The sequence below is a fragment of the Xyrauchen texanus genome, chromosome 1, assembly GCF_025860055.1.
Source record: "Xyrauchen texanus isolate HMW12.3.18 chromosome 1, RBS_HiC_50CHRs, whole genome shotgun sequence".
In the NCBI taxonomy this organism is placed as follows: domain Eukaryota; kingdom Metazoa; phylum Chordata; class Actinopteri; order Cypriniformes; family Catostomidae; genus Xyrauchen; species Xyrauchen texanus.
Genome location: NC_068276.1, coordinates 30,200,348 through 30,216,736, shown reverse-complemented (window position 1 = coordinate 30,216,736; position 16,389 = coordinate 30,200,348).

Sequence of the window (16,389 nt, the reverse complement as noted above, 5' to 3'; positions counted from 1 at the left end):
TTATAGCAACTGGTGCTAGCTAAACATCACTTCAGTTTATTACGATGGACTTCAGAGGATGAACTGATGCCAACTCCAACCATAAGACATGGGATACTTATGCCATTGCCTGAACCTTGGACTTAGATAGACCTCACCAAAATTACCGGCTAGGTTGAACTGCGATGCACCTAACTGATCTCTGCCTGCATCACCTCAGTCTAATGATGGACTTTAAAAGACATTAGTCATTAATCTTACAGTTCATACTTTTTTGTGTTCCTTGCCACACCTTTCCTTCACCTTTGTCTTGCTCACTGGGTTAATAATTACAATTATTAATTAATGACTTTTTTTTAAACACAATTCACAATCGTATTTTATCAAACTACACAATGATGACTCTAAGACATTATAGATATTACAGTTTTATCTTCTGTTAGTGCCTGATCTTCTGTAAAGCTGCTTTGAAATGATGTGTGTTGTGAAAGACGCAATACAAAAAAAATGACTTGACTTGTTTGATATGCTGCTTCACTCATGTGCCGTCTGAGGCCGAAAGCCATTCACATAAGAAATATGTCTCTAATCATAATTTATTTGTCTGTATTCTGCTTATTTATGCCTGTCAGACACTCTTTTATACATCCATCTTTGCAGTAGTATCAGTGTCATCATAAAACACAATAAGACAGGGTAACCGTGTGGATATTATGGCCGCATAGTTCTTGCCATATTTTATTTAAAATATATATTTATGTAAATTTTCAATTGATCAAGGCAACAGTAGTCCATCCAATGATTGACAAGAGCTTTATAACCTAGCATATATCTAAATGCATGGTATAACCAAGCACAGTGATTCACAGGAATCACAAAATTAAATGAGTAATTAATTAGTAATTAATTATTTTAAAATATTTTCACTCATTTCAGGGGAGGGAGCCTTAAAAATATTATCTTAGACAATGGGGCCTTGGAGTCAAAAAGTTTGAGAATCACGTTAAGCATACTTTCAACAATTTAAAGCAAGTCCCAGGAGTGTATGCCAGATAGTGGTACCTACTGCATCCTTCAGGATATATCACTCAGAACTTGCCCACAATAATCTGCATAATCCCTTTAGCGAATTTGACACTAAACCAGCGCAGCCTGTGTGTGCAAATACGCTGCACTTTCACCAGGCAAATTAATTCTTGGTTAATTCACCACTCAATAATTTATACTCCTGCGAAAATCTGCTCAGCCATAAGACACATTAAGCTCTCTCCCTCTAATATGTCATCATATGAGATGCATTTACAAGGCCTACTCACAGGGGCTTAGTTTGGCGTTTAAGTGGTCAACCCTGAAATAAATAATTATGTTTAAGGCTCCTCAAACCTAATAATTACATGCTGGAAATGATGGAGCTTTGGGTTTTCTATGGTGATACAGGAGAAAAGAAAGATATGATTTATCTCTCTCTCTTACAGTTTTCCATTAAATTTAATATGAAGTGAAGCGGAAGTTCTATGAAACAGGAGCATACGTTTCCCCTTAGCAGGCACGCACAAGGATTTGGTAGATTTTTAGACCACATTATGAGCTAATAGGTCAATTCAGAAACAACTGCTTGGATACTCGTGGTTTCTGAATGGCTGACTCAAGCAAGAACAAATCAAGGCCAAGTCTGAAGCTCAGGTTTAATTTATTTTGCCTTCTTTCAGGAAGAGTGGTTTCTGTCCACAAATTCATTGTTTTGCTGTAGATGACAATGGAGAATTGTAAATTCTGGGATTTCATCAGTCTAGACTAGAGGATTAATGCGTACTCTGAGTTTACCTGCCCCTGATCGGCCCCAAAGTGCGCCGGGCTACAGGAAAAATGCCCGGTATGTGAGATTACCAGTCCAGCCCTGCAAATATACAACAGTTAGTTCCGGTCCTCGAATCTGATTGGACGAGAGACATTCAATGACCACTGATGGTCTCACACCATCGGCACTCTGACACTTCACTGTGTCTGTATCATTCCGCTTGTTTTCGTGCCATTCTAAACTATAGTGTCAGAGCAGTGCATATGTGTTAAGAGCTACTGTAGGCTTTGTGTCACTTTTTACATCTATTTTATTTATTAACATATGTTAGCCAGCAGTTGGTGTCAAAAGATAACTTTTGTGTGTAATATGAGCCAGTTAGGTGACATTGCTAGTTCAAAACAAATGATGCGTTCAAACCTCAGAGAAAATCCTCCACTGAGAAAGCTGCCCTTCAGAACGCTGACATAAATTCTGCTTGTGAGTGGCAACAGGTTCCCACGCTCCGTCTCTCTCTCTCTCTCTCTCTCTCTCTCTCTCTCTCTCTCTCTCTCTCAAGATTCAAGATTCAAATAGCTTTATTGACATGGTGAAAGAAATCTTTACATTGCCAAAGCATTCATAACACTATACAATACAAATAAGTAAATAATTATAAAAAATAAATAAATAAATAAATAAAAATAAAGTAGTTTTTTTTTTTTTTTTTTACATGGAAATAAACATTGCAATAAAATTGTTTAATTTTCTAATAGTTATAATAGTGTCTCTAGGCATATCGTTGGTAGCTCTGTCCTGCAGGAGGCTCTTTCTTCGTGACAGGACCTCACGGGGCATTATTTGGGGTTTTGCGCTGAACTCGTAGCAAGATTTTGCACAGCTCGGTCTGCAGAGTCTCTATTGGGTGTTTGTCCCATTTAGTGAACTCTTGGTCTGTGAGTGGACCCCAGACTTCACACCCGTACAGCGTGATGGCTCTATTACAGTTTTTATTATTTTTAGCCAGATTCTGATTGGGATGTCAATTTGGATATTTCTCTTAATAGCATAAAAAGCTCTCCGTGCCTTGTCTCTCAAGTCGTTTACAGCTTTTTTAAAATTTCCTGTGTAGCTAATATTTATGCCAAGGTAAGTGTAGTCCTGCGTGTGTTCGAGGAGCATGTTGTTCAATTTAAAACTATGATGTTGGTCTTGGCGGCTGGGTCTTTTTTGGAAAATCATTATTTTTGTCTTTTTGGGGTTAACTGACAGGGCCCATGACTGACAGAAGCTGTGCAGGAGGTCTAGATGCTGCTGTAGACCCTCTTTAGTGGGAGACAGCAACACCAGATCATCAGCAAACAGAAGGCATCTGACTTCAGTGTCCAGTAGAGTAAGGCCAGGTGCTGTAGACTGATCCAGAGGCCATGCTAGCTCATTTATGTAGATATTGAACAGCATGGGACTTAAGCTGCAGCCCTGTCTCACTCCACGACTCTGAGGGAGGAATTCTGTGTGTTTGTTACCAATTTTAACTGCAAATTTGTTGTTTGTGTACATTGATTTGATGATGTCATATGTTTTTCCTCCAATGCCGCTCTGGATTAATTGAAGAAAAAGACCTTCATGCCAAATGTAGTCAAATGCTTTTTTGAAGTCAACAAAGCATGAGAAAATTTTACTTTTGTTTTCGTTAATTTGCTTATCGCCTAAGGTATGGAGAGTGTATATATGGTCTGATGTGCGATGTTTTGGTTGGAAGCCAATTTGACACTTGCTCAGGACATTTCTGTCTCTGAGAAAATGGGCTAGTCTGCTGTTTAGGATGTTGCAGAAGAGTTTGCCTAGGTTGCTGTTTACACATATACCACGGTAGTTATTAGGGTCAAATCTGTCTCCGTTTTTATGGATTGGGGTAATAAGTCCTTTGTTCCAAATGTTGGGGAATATACCTAAACTATACTCTCTGTCTCTCTCTCTCAATTCAATTCAATTCAATTTGCTTTATTGGCATGGCAAAAGTACATTTTGTATTGCCAAAGCTTTTTAAAACAACATATAAAATAGTTTAGAACAATTGAATTTGGATTTGATCAAGCAAATATAAAGGAAAAACATTGAAAGTCATCAAAGAAAAACAGATAATAAAAATGATTATGATTAATTATGTTGCAAGTTAACTTTAACTGATGAACTATATAAACTGAATTAAACATTATCTACATTCATATGTAGTGAGAGGTTTGTGGTGTGAGTGGGGGGTTACATTTTTAACAATACATTTATGAATGTTCATTCTTTAGTTCTGGTTGTCCCTCAGGAGATGACAGGATGCTACAAATCTTGCTGCTATATTTGCACATTCAGCTTTTTCGCCGAGAATAAAAGGGAGTTTTTCAGATGGGGTGCAATTATTAAATTGGGGAAATACTTTGATAATTTTGGGATAATAGTGGTTTCTGATGATTTCATATTTTGGGCATTCTGTGAGGAAGTGCAGCTCTGTCTCCATCATTCCCAGATGGCATTGGGAGCAGAGTCTCTCCTCTCGGGATACCCACATCTGCCTGTGCCGCCCCATCTCTACGGCCAGACTGTGCTCGCTGAGTCTGTACATCGTCAATGCTTTTCTTAAATTCACATCAGTCACCGTGCTCAGGTAGTTTACCACGGTGTACTCTCGATTTAGTGAAGAATAACATTCCAACTTGTGTTGATTTTTAATGGTGTTTGTCCAATTGGTAATGTATTTGTCTTTTTCTGTGTTAATAATTTGGTTGGTCCGAATGATTGTGAATTTTTTCTGAGGTTGTCTGATCTCTGCAGGAGTGAGGTCAGTCAGTCTCAGCATCAACTGGCAGAGGGGACTCCTCGCCCCGCTCAACTCTTGGTATTTTTGGGCTTCATAATGGTATGTGTTGGGGTCACTTGTCTTTAGGTGTTTCCAGAATTTGATGGCTCTTTTTTGGATGTTTAAAAGGAGAGGGTATTGGCCTAATTCTGCCCTGCATCCGTTTGGTGTTTTTCTTTGAACTTTGAGTATTTTTTTGCAAAATTCTGAATGTAGAGTTTCAATGGGATGTTTTTCCCTATTTACAAAGTCAAATGTTATAGGTGGACACCACACTACACTGCCATATAATGCAATTGGTTCAATTATTGATTTGAAAAGTTTGAGCGAAATTTGAATTGGAATATCAATTTGAATTGACCTTTTAATGGCATAGAAAGCCCTTTGAGCTTTCTTTTTGAGTTCATTCACAGCCAAAGTAAAGTTACCCACTGGACTGTGTGTCAGGCCGAGGTAAGTGTAAGTTTGTGTGGTTTCAATGGTTCTGTGTGAGAGTGTGAATGTGTGTGTTAGTCCCTGAGATCTGGAACATTTCTGGAAAATCATGACTTTAGTTTTTTGGTGGTTGACTGTCAGGGCCCAGGACTGACAGTAACCCGCCAGCAGATTCAGGCTGTCCTGCAGCCCCTCTTTAGTGGGCGACAGGAGAACCAGGTCATCTGCATAGAGGAGACACTTTATTTCTGTGTCATATAGAGTGAGACCTTGAATGGGAGAATGTTCTAGTATATTAGCCAATTGGTTGATGTAAACGTTGAAGAGGGTGGGGCTTAAACTGCAGCCCTGTCTCACTCCTCGCCTCTGGAGAAAAAAATCTGTTCTTTTCTTTCCAATTTTAACAGCACATTGACTGTCTGTGTACATTGACTTGATCACATCATAGAATTTTCCCCCTACACCTCTGTCAATAAGTTGAAAGTATAATCCTTCATGCCAGATTGAATCAAATGCTTTCTTAAAATCTACAAAACAAGCAAAAATTTGTCTTTTATTTTGATGTACATATTTATCAATGAGTGTCTGTAGGGTGAAAATGTGATCAGATGTGCGACATTTTGGCATGAATCCAATTTGACATTTACTCAAGGCTTTACTTGTGCTTCATAAGGAAGTCTAAAAGTCTGGTGTTTAAAATACTGCAGGAAACCTATCACCTATCTCTCTATACACACACACACACACACACACACACACACACACACACACACACACACACACACACACACACACACACACACACACACACACACATCCAGCAGTCATGTTGTGTTTCCATGTTTTATGGGGACTTTCCATAGACATAATGGTTTTTATACTGTACAAACTTTATTTCTGAGTACTATTTTAGACTCATCATTTGTTTTGAACCAGCAATGGCAGATTCTGATCCGTAGCATAATAAAGTAGTTCCATGCACAAATGCGTTTTTTATGATCATACTCGGTTTTTCCTATTTTTTTAAATGTAAATGTTCATTGAACAATATCACACTCGCAATCGTGCATGGTCCTACATCAGCGCTGCTGTAATTACCTACGGCACCTGCGGCCGAATCACAGCAGTGCTGATATAAGGCCATATCGCACTCTTCCTCGTGTGATATTGCTTAAATATATATATATGTAGGTGGTATGGTTGTAAATCACAGGAGATTGTGTGTATGTGTGTGTGATTTCAGTTTCTGCTTGTGTGTGTCTCCATGTCTATGCATTTTTACATGTTTTAGTGTCTTTATGTATTTGTGTGCATGGCAATGTCTAAGTGTGTGCATGTGTGTGTTGCGTGGTGCAAATTATGTGGCTATTCCTGCTGTGGTGTGCGGTTTTAGTTTCCACATCTTCCAATATTGCTACTGGCTCTGAACGCCAGTCAGCTCAGCTGCCAGAAATCTGGAAAAGTAAGAATGACTCATTGCTCATGCTAGACGATTGCTTGCTTTTGCTTTCAGTATTTATATTAAAGCCCTCTGCCATTTTTCACAATATATGGATATTTCTACTGGTACACATTGCCCTGCTTACAATTAAACCACTCTCCATTCTCTCAGCAACTAGTGTGAATTACCACATAAAGTGCCATATTAAAGGGATAATTCACCCAAAAATGAAATTTCTCTCATTATTTACTCACCCTCATGACATCCCAGATGTATGTGACTTTCTTTCTTCAGCAGAACACATTTAAAGAAAAATAGAAAAAATATCTCAGTTTAGCAAGTCCTTACAATGCATGTGAATGGTTATTTCTCTTTTGAAGGTCCAGAAAGCACAGTCAGTCAGCATTAATGTAATCCAAACGACTCCAGTATATCTCTGTGTATTGTAGGTTGTCTTTCGTTTGCCTCAAATAAACTGGAAGTATCATACAAGGCCAGAAGGACCCAGTGGCTCCCTATCTGTAAATTAAGTATCATGATTTATGTGTTTAGGCCAATGTGGTGTAAAATATGCAGCTTGGCTAATTTATTCACTGCATGTCTTTGTTTACTCTTTTGTACTCTGTGCAGGATAGTGGTGTATCGATTTGCTCTAGAGTGGATGCTCAAAGGCAAAAGACTTTAGCGGAGGAACAGGAAAGTTCTTCCGGCCTGTGTTGTCAGGGCAATATGAGAAAAATTCCCTTCATCATCTGGATGTACGTTGCATTGAAAGAGGCAGAAGAAGTGAAAAAAAGAATGGATTCGTCATGCAATGCCTACTTTTCACACCAAGACAAGCTGATATTTCAATATTAAAGTCACAGCTTCAACTTAAGGCAACATGCTGAGGTAAGTTTTGGCTCTAATTCTATCGCAAGCTTTTCTGTGTAATGAGATGGTCATTTTCAGTGTGATTCTGTAACTGGGCTCTTATGACATCAGTTTCAAGTGTACATTTTTAAATCAGTGCAGCAATATATTAGTGTGCTTTGTCCCACATGTCATAAGCAGTATTTATGCATTTACTTAAGTTGAGTGTAAATTACTGCCATTCGTTAAAATACTTGGGCTTATTTGTTATTCTTATTACATAATATATTAATACAATAAATCTTCATTCTGTTTGTCATTTTTAAAATACTGTGTGTTAATATAAAGAGTAAACACATTTGATCAAATAAAGAGTACATTTTAAAATGTATCAGTATGGTTTGTCTCTGTATGTTATTATGTTATTTGAATCCAGTAATGATTTGTCAAAAAGTAATTTACTACACTGAGCATGAAATAAAACATTGCAGGAGTGAAGGAAGCAGTAAACCCCTAGCTCGTTTGTCTTCCCCGTGGTGGATTGTGGGAAATTAACTGTCATCGAGTGTACATATATACTTGAAATTAGAGTGCATTGTGGGTAAGAATGAGTGAACAAATGTAGGGACCTTCAGAACCAGACCATCCCTGAATGTTTGGGTAATCGGTTTAAACAATTTCTTGTCTCCCCATTCTTTGGACTGTTTGGGAAAACCACATTGTTCGAGGCATGCCTAGAAAAGAAAACTAGTAACATTTTTGACAGATACACAAACTGTTACAATAATATTTGGCCATTCATTTAACTTCTCATATTTCTAAACACACAAAATACATACAGTATATACAGAATACACACACACACACACACACACACACACACACACACACACACACACACACACACACACACACACACACATTAAAACCACCTGCCTAATATTGTGTAGGTCCCCCTCGTGCCGCCAAAACAGCACCAACCCACATCTCAGAATAGCATTCTGACATAATATTCTTCTCACCACAATTGTACAGAGAGGTTATCTGTGTTAACGTAGACTTTTTCAGTTCAAACCAGTCTGGACATTCACAGTTGACCTCTCTCAAGGCATTTACATCTGCAGAACTGCCGCTCACTGGAGGTTTTTAGGATTTGGCACCATTCTGAGTAAACTCTAGAGACCGTTGTGTGTGAAAACCCCAGGAAATCAGCAGTTAACGAAATACACAAACCAGCCCGTCTGGCACCAACAATCATCCATGCGATTATCTATCTAATCAGCCAAATGTGTGGCAGCAGTGCATAAAATTATGTTTATATTATTAATATATCTCAGTTTACATTTTGTTTTATAAATTTGTAAAGTTATTAAAGATCTGGTTTTTGCTTTGTCAGTACGGAGTATGGAGGGTAGATTGATGTAAAAAATAATTTTAGCATAAGGCTGCAACATAACAAAAAGTAATAATAATGAAGGGGTCTGAATACTTTCTGAATGCACTGAATATATATACTTTTATATATATATATATATATATATATATATATATATATATATATATATATATATATATATATATATATATACACTCACCTAAAGGATTATTAGGAACACCTGTTCAATTTCTCATTAATGCAATTATCTAATCAACCAATCACATGGCAGTTGCTTCAATGCATTTAGGGGTGTGGTCCTGGTCAAGACAATCTCCTGAACTCCAAACTGAATGTCAGAATGGGAAAGAAAGGTGATTTAAGCAATTTTGAGCGTGGCATGGTTGTTGGTGCCAGACGGGCCGGTCTGAGTATTTCACAATCTGCTCAGTTACTGGGATTTTCATGCACAACCATTTCTAGGGTTTACAAAGAATGGTGTGAAAAGGGAAAAACATCCAGTATGCGGCAGTCCTGTGGGCGAAAATGCCTTGTTGATGCTAGAGGTCAGAGGAGAATGGGCCGACAGATTCAAGCTGATAGAAGAGCAACTTTGCCTGAAATAACCACTCCTTACAACTGAGGTATGCAGCAAAGCATTTGTGAAGCCACAACACGCACAACCTTGAGGCGGATGGGCTACAACAGCAGATGACCCCACCGGGTACCACTCATCTTCACTACAATTAGGAAAAAGAGGCTACAATTTGCAAGAGCTCACCAAAATTGGACAGTTGAAGACTGGAAAAATGTTGCCTGGTCTGATGAGTCTCAATTTCTGTTGAGACATTCAGATGGTAGAGTCAGAATTTGGCATAAACAGAATGAGAACATGGATCCATCATGCCTTGTTACCACTGTGCAGGCTGGTGGTGGTGGTGTAATGGTGTGGGGGATGTTTTCTTAGCACACTTTAGGCCACTTAGTGCCAATTGGGCCTACCTGAGCATTGTTTTTGACCATGTCCATCCCTTTATGGCCACCATGTACCCATCCTCTGATGGCTACTTCCAGCAGGATAATGCACCATGTCACAAAGCTCGAATCATTTCAAATTGGTTTCTTGAACATGACAATGAGTTCACTGTACTAAAATGGCCCCCACAGTCACCAGACCTCAACCCAATAGAGCATCTTTGGGATGTGGTGGAACGGGAGCTTCATGCCCTGGATGTGCATCCCACAAATCTCCATCAACTGCAAGATGCTATCCTATCAATATGGGCCAACATTTCTAAAGAATGCTTTCAGCACCTTGTTGAATCAATGCCATTTAGAATTAAGGCAGTTCTGAAGGCGAAAGGGGGTCAAATGACAGTATTAGTATGGTGTTCCTAATAATCCTTTAGGTGAGTGTATATATATATATATATATATATATATATATATATATATATATATATATATATAAAAGCAATATCAAATGAACAAGAGTATGATATGGCCCTTCATCAGCACTGTTGTGATTCGGCCGCAGGCAGGTGGCCTCAGACCGAGTGCCGTAGGCATTTGTGCATGGAACTACTTTCTTACTGCCGTTGCTGGTTCAATCCAAATGATGCATCAAGCCTCTGTTAGTAATTCAAAAATGTCACTTCAGAAATAGTAGATATAGCAGAGATGCTGTCAGTTTTCTTAGTGGAAAAATAGCATCCAAGCAGGGGTATTTCTCCCTATTTCGTGGTAGCCTTGCGCAAGAGTCGATCACTATGTCCTCTGTCATTTTGAACATTACTTTTTCTCCATTGTGGAAACTCCAGTAAGCACAGGGTAAGTGTCTCTCAGCTGTGATGAGCCTTAATGCTGATGTTGTTCATTTAAAGCCATTTAAAGCCCTCACTAACCTCATATTACATCAAATTATTATCTTTTGCCACCACCTGCTGGCTAACATATGTAATGTCAAAAATGTTTTACACTTATACAGTAACTCTTAACAGATCTGCACTACTCTTACACTTTAGTTTAGAACAGCACAAACACAAGCAGCATGATACACACACAGTGAAGCGTCGGAGAGCTAACTAACCGGAACTAAATGGTGTGTATGTGTGTGTATATATATATATATATATATATATATATATATATATATATATATATATATATATAATTGTATCTATTTTTATTTGTGTGTGCGTGTATGTGTTTTATTCATTGATATGCATAGTGTGGTGTTGTTGACCACTTACCAGTAGTAGTTGTAGCTGTTTGACGATGTACATTTTCAGTGTGGTCAAGGATAGCAAGTTGGGTACAAGCTACCTTGGAGGAGTAGAGGAAGTGGAGGTTTTTTGGACAATACTTTAGTAGGACTGAATGGAACACTTCAATCAAGTGTTACATCTGCAAAATAATAACATGTAATTAATTTCCTGTCAGATCTCCAATCCCTTCACAAATGCACTCCCTTCTGGAGTAAGTTTTGCATACACAGTTGATCAAGCAGTGTTGTCTGTTGTTTTTTTGTATATAGCATCAATGATAGGGATGTGATAAGATAACTGCAGTGCATAGAAAGTAGTTTTCTTTGGCACATGATGGTTGAGCAGGGCAGCCCAACCAGCAATGTCTGCATTTGCTGCTCTGGTGAACACTGCACTTGCTGACACAAGAAGGATGTTTGCAGGCTGTTTGATGTTGATGTTGAACTCAGAGGAACAAAACTGAAATTCTTCTATTGTGATGGAGGAGGATCTAATGAAAGCATGCTGACTTCTGTTCCAAAACTTTGTTGTGATTGCTGTTCAGTCTGTACTGGTTCATCTGACATGGCAGATAATAATTTACACAAATAAGTAAGACAAAAAGCAAAACAACAAGTAGTCTAGAAAGACATATCATTTTACATTTTGAACACAAATATATTTTTTTAAACATTTTTCCAAAAGTGACTTATAATAACCACAGCACAATCTGAAAATAGTCAACTTGCATGACAAATCGTATATGTGTGGACTTGCTGATTGACAGGAGTGTATGGGAGGGAGGGCATAGAATGTTCCAGACATTGATGCAGATTGTCAAACTGGTGCAAGACTTGTCAACACCAAAAGGAGTTCTGACTCTGATTCATCATGTTGTCCAGCAGTTGTCCTTCGACTGGAGTTCTTTTGTTTCACTGGGGTTGATTGTGGAACATCACTAAAAAAAGCCCCTGCACCAAGGAGTTCAGGTTCTCCATCTTTGTCTGTTGCTTGCGGGTCCTGACTTGGCTGAGATGGACCACTCTGAGTCTACTAAAACAATCCATCATGCCGGTTGATAAGTTGTAAATCAGATATAGTGTACATTCTTTAACAAATAAATTGTCGAAAATTACATTGCTCTTTAACTGCAGTAAATAACATAACATTTCATTTAAGTTTCATTTAAAAATGTTCCGGAGGAGCAAGTCATTTAATCCAACCAATCACATTGCCAGAGTAAGCGTATATGAACAGCTGTTTACCTCTATATGGCATAAAATCTTCTGGCATTATGCCCCCCAAATGCCTCTTGAACTTGAACTCTTTCCTTCTGACAAAAGATTTTAAATTGCTCTGGACTCCCCACAACAGCTCATAGAACCCAGGATCATCTCTGTCTCTCCCAACGCTGTTCCTCAACTTCCAGCAGCTTCCTTTTCTCCTAGCCACTGCTGCCGTATTACTTCTTCTCTCGCTCTCTAAATAGCTTCACATCGAATGACTCTTCCATATCCGATAACCATTCCATCCCCAGTATAGACAAATGGACCGTCAACGGATTAAGACATGCTCTCGCAGTTGCAGATATCACGTACACTCGGCGTACAAACAAAGCTCAGCTCTATGATCTGCTTGTCACCTCTAAATGTGGCTATTCACCCGCTCCTCCAATTTTATCTCCACTGGCTAAACGCTCTCAATTGGCAGCCCTCAACCAAAAGTATGCAGAAATCCCTGGAATTCTTTCTCACCCATCCAGCTCAAGCGGTAATATTTACCCCGTGGGAAACGCGGAAGTTTGGCGCCTGCGCCGAACTTCCAGTTGCGGAGTACACATCACCATCCCCTCCCCAACTGAACTCCCTCCACCTACTTCTCTCTCTCTCCAAGCTACCACAGCAAATCTCCACTCAATAACAAATTTCTCAACAATCCCATCTCCCTACATGCAGCAAGCCCACCATCCATCCTCTGAATTTTCCACCGTTCACATGGGACGTTCCCCTCGTTCTCCAACAACAACCATTCCAAACACCTCTGTTTTTTCCACACAACCTATTCCTCCTGCTAACATCCTTCCCTCTCCTTCTTCCTATGCATGGGCTACTGGAGTGGAATCCACATGAGGCTGCCTCCACTGGGAAACCCCACCCCAGACCCATTGCCCTCTTCACTTTATCCCCCTATCTATCACTCTAATCTTCCCTACTCCAAAACCATTCCTTGCACGAGGTTGCCTCAACATGCAAATCCAGTCCTGAATCCTTTCACAGCTAACCCCGATTTCTCAGCTCACAATCCCACATTTACACTTCAAACATCCATACCTCTCGCTATTTCCACAAACACAGCCATTACAGAACCCAACCACCTATGCTCTCAAATTTTAACAGGTGGAAAAAGGACCTCTCTTCTTTTCTTTCAACAATCCCTCCCGAAAATACGGTCAGAACCATAGACTGCTGTGACTAACTGGTTGTCAGTTAGCCTAAAAAATTCCTCCCGCAGCATTTTCTGCACGCTCACATTTGCCAAATTGTGTTGCTCCATGTTCCCACACAGCAAAATTTTTATCTATCCATCATTGGTGAACTATCTCTATCTTATGGTGGCAGTTCACACTTCTATATATAGATCTACATAATAGAGTGTTCCTGGGATACAGGAGTATTTCATGCTCCGTCTGCAGGTCAACCAAACACCATACCACGCCTTTGTCACGAACCCCGCTCCTCTGCTTCTCCCCGCATCGTCTAGCACACACACACGCACACTCCCTCACTCCGCCCCCTCGAGCTTTTCACACTCTTTTTGCTCGCTCGAGTCCTCACGCCCACTTTGCTCCTTCTCGCTCACATGCTCGTAGGCAATCTCCCTTCCTCGAGTTTCTCACGTGCTTCCAATCCTCCTGCACATTAGTTTCACCTGCACTCGTCTCAATCACACCTTTATTCATTACACCTGCACCGCTCGTTAGTTCCCCTATTTATATCACAGCACATTCGTTTCACACCCGTTGGTTATTGTATTTAGATTCCCGTGTCTTTGCCCCCCGCTAGTCTCGTCTAGTTTTGACCCCCCTGTGATTCGGTACCCCTTAGCTTGCCAGCTCTCTTGTTCCCCTAGCTCCCCTGTTTAGTCCTTCCCGCTACTCACTTTGATCCCTGGCTTTTGACCCTATGCTTCCCTCAACGACGATTCTCCCTCTGGATTTGCTTTTTGTACTTTTGCCTGCTTTGCTTTTATTTAATAAAGCAGTATTTTCCCGACATTGTGACTGTCTCACCTTGTGTTCGCTACAAAATAACCAACCACACCGTTGACAGTCACAGTGCCCCGCGCTAAGGATTCGCGCAGCTCACTAGAGCGGAGAAGCACGTCACATTTGGCGCGAGGAGCTACAGTGTGGAGAGATGACCACACGCTCACTGCCCAGGGGCAAAAGGTATGCGCTATTTCTGATTTGTTTCACCCTATTTCACCTGTGTCTGCCCCTGAGCCCGTTTATGCCTCCAGTGCATTTCTGAGCGCCGTGCACTCTCCACCCCCGGAGAGGTTTTATGGCTCTTCGGACACTGACCAAGGGTGTTTTATGCGAGGCAGCGGTTGTGTAACTCATAACCCCGCCCTCGACATTATGGAGCCAGCGACCCGACTCGTGGGGTTGCGTCAGGGGAGTCAACCCTTGGAGGTTTACAGGTGAAACTCGAAAAATTAGAATATCGTGCAAAAGTTCATTAATTTCGGTAATTCAACTTAAAATGTGAAACTAATATATTATATAGACTCATTACAAGCAAAGTAAGATATTTCAAGCCTTTATTTGATATAATTTTGATGATTATGGCTTACAGCTTATGAAAACCCCAAATTCAGAATCTCAGAAAATTAGAATGTTACATGAAATCAATAAAAAAAAAGGATTTTAAATACAGAAATGTCGGCCCTCTGAAAAGTATAATCATGCATATGTACTCAGTACTTGGTTTGGGCCCCTTTTGCATTAATTACTGCCTCAATGCGGCGTGGCATGGATGCTATCAGCCTGTGGCACTGCTGAGGTGTTATGGAAGACCAAGATGCTTCAATAGCGGCCTTCAGCTCTTCTGCATTGTTTGGTCTCATGTCTCTCATCTTTCTCTTGGCAATGCCCCATAGATTCTCTATGGGGTTCAGGTCAGGCGAGTTTGCTGGCCAATCAAGCACAGTAACACCATGGTCATTGAACCAGGTTTTGGTACTTTTGGCAGTGTGGGCAGGTGCCAAGTCCTGCTGGAAAATGAAGTCAGCATCTCCATAAAGCTTGTCCACTGAAGGAAGCATGAAGTGCTCTAAAATGTCCCGGTAGACGGCTGCGTTGACTCTGGACTTAATTATGCACAGTGGACCAACACCAGCCGATGACATGGCTCCCCAAACCAACACAGACTGTGGAAACTTCACACTGGACTTCAAGTATCTTGGATAGTGTGCCTCTCCATTCTTCCTCCAGACTCTGGGACCTTGGTTTCCAAATGAGATGCAAAATTTGCTCTCATCAGAAAAGAGGACTTTGGACCACTGAGCAACAGACCAGTTCTTTTTTTCTTTAGCCCAGGTAAGACGTTTGACATTTGAAGCCCATGTCCAGGACCAGTCTGTGTGTGGTGGCTCTTGATGCAGTAACTCCAGCCTCAGTCCACTCCTTGTGAAGCTCCCCCACACATTTGAATGGCCTTTTCCTGACAATCCTCTCCAGGCTACGGTCATCCCTGCTGCTTGTGCACCTTTTTCTTCCACACTTTTCCCTTCCACTTAACTTTCTATTAATGTGCTTTGATACAGCACTTTGAGAACATCCAACTTCTTTTGCAATTACCTTTTGAGGCTTTCCCTCCTTGTGGAGGGTGTCAATGATGGTTTTCTGCACAACTGTCAGGTCAGCAGTCTTCCCCATAATTGTGAATTCAACTGAACCAGACTGAGAGACCATTTAAAGGCTCAGGAACCCTTTGCAGGTGTTTAGCTGATTAGAGTGTGACACTTTGAGCCTACAATACTGAACCTTTTCACAGTATTCTAATTTTCTGAGATTCTGAATTTGGGGTTTTCATAAGCTGTAAGCCATAATCATCAAAATTATATCATATAAAGGCTTGAAATATCTTACTTTGCTTGTAATGAGTCTACATAATATATTAGTTTCACCTTTTAAGTTGAATTACTGAAATTAATGAACTTTTGCACGATATTCTAATTTTTCGAGTTTCACCTGTATGTTGTGGATTTTTGTGCCCTGGCCAACCAGGTGAATTTTAATGAGGTGGCTCTGAAAACCATTTTTCCACATGGACTGAATGAGCCAGCCTCATCATTCATGCCTGGTGGTCGCTGCTCCCTTAACCTGGCTCAGTTTATTGACCTCGCCCTACTGTACGCTGGTTCCTTGTT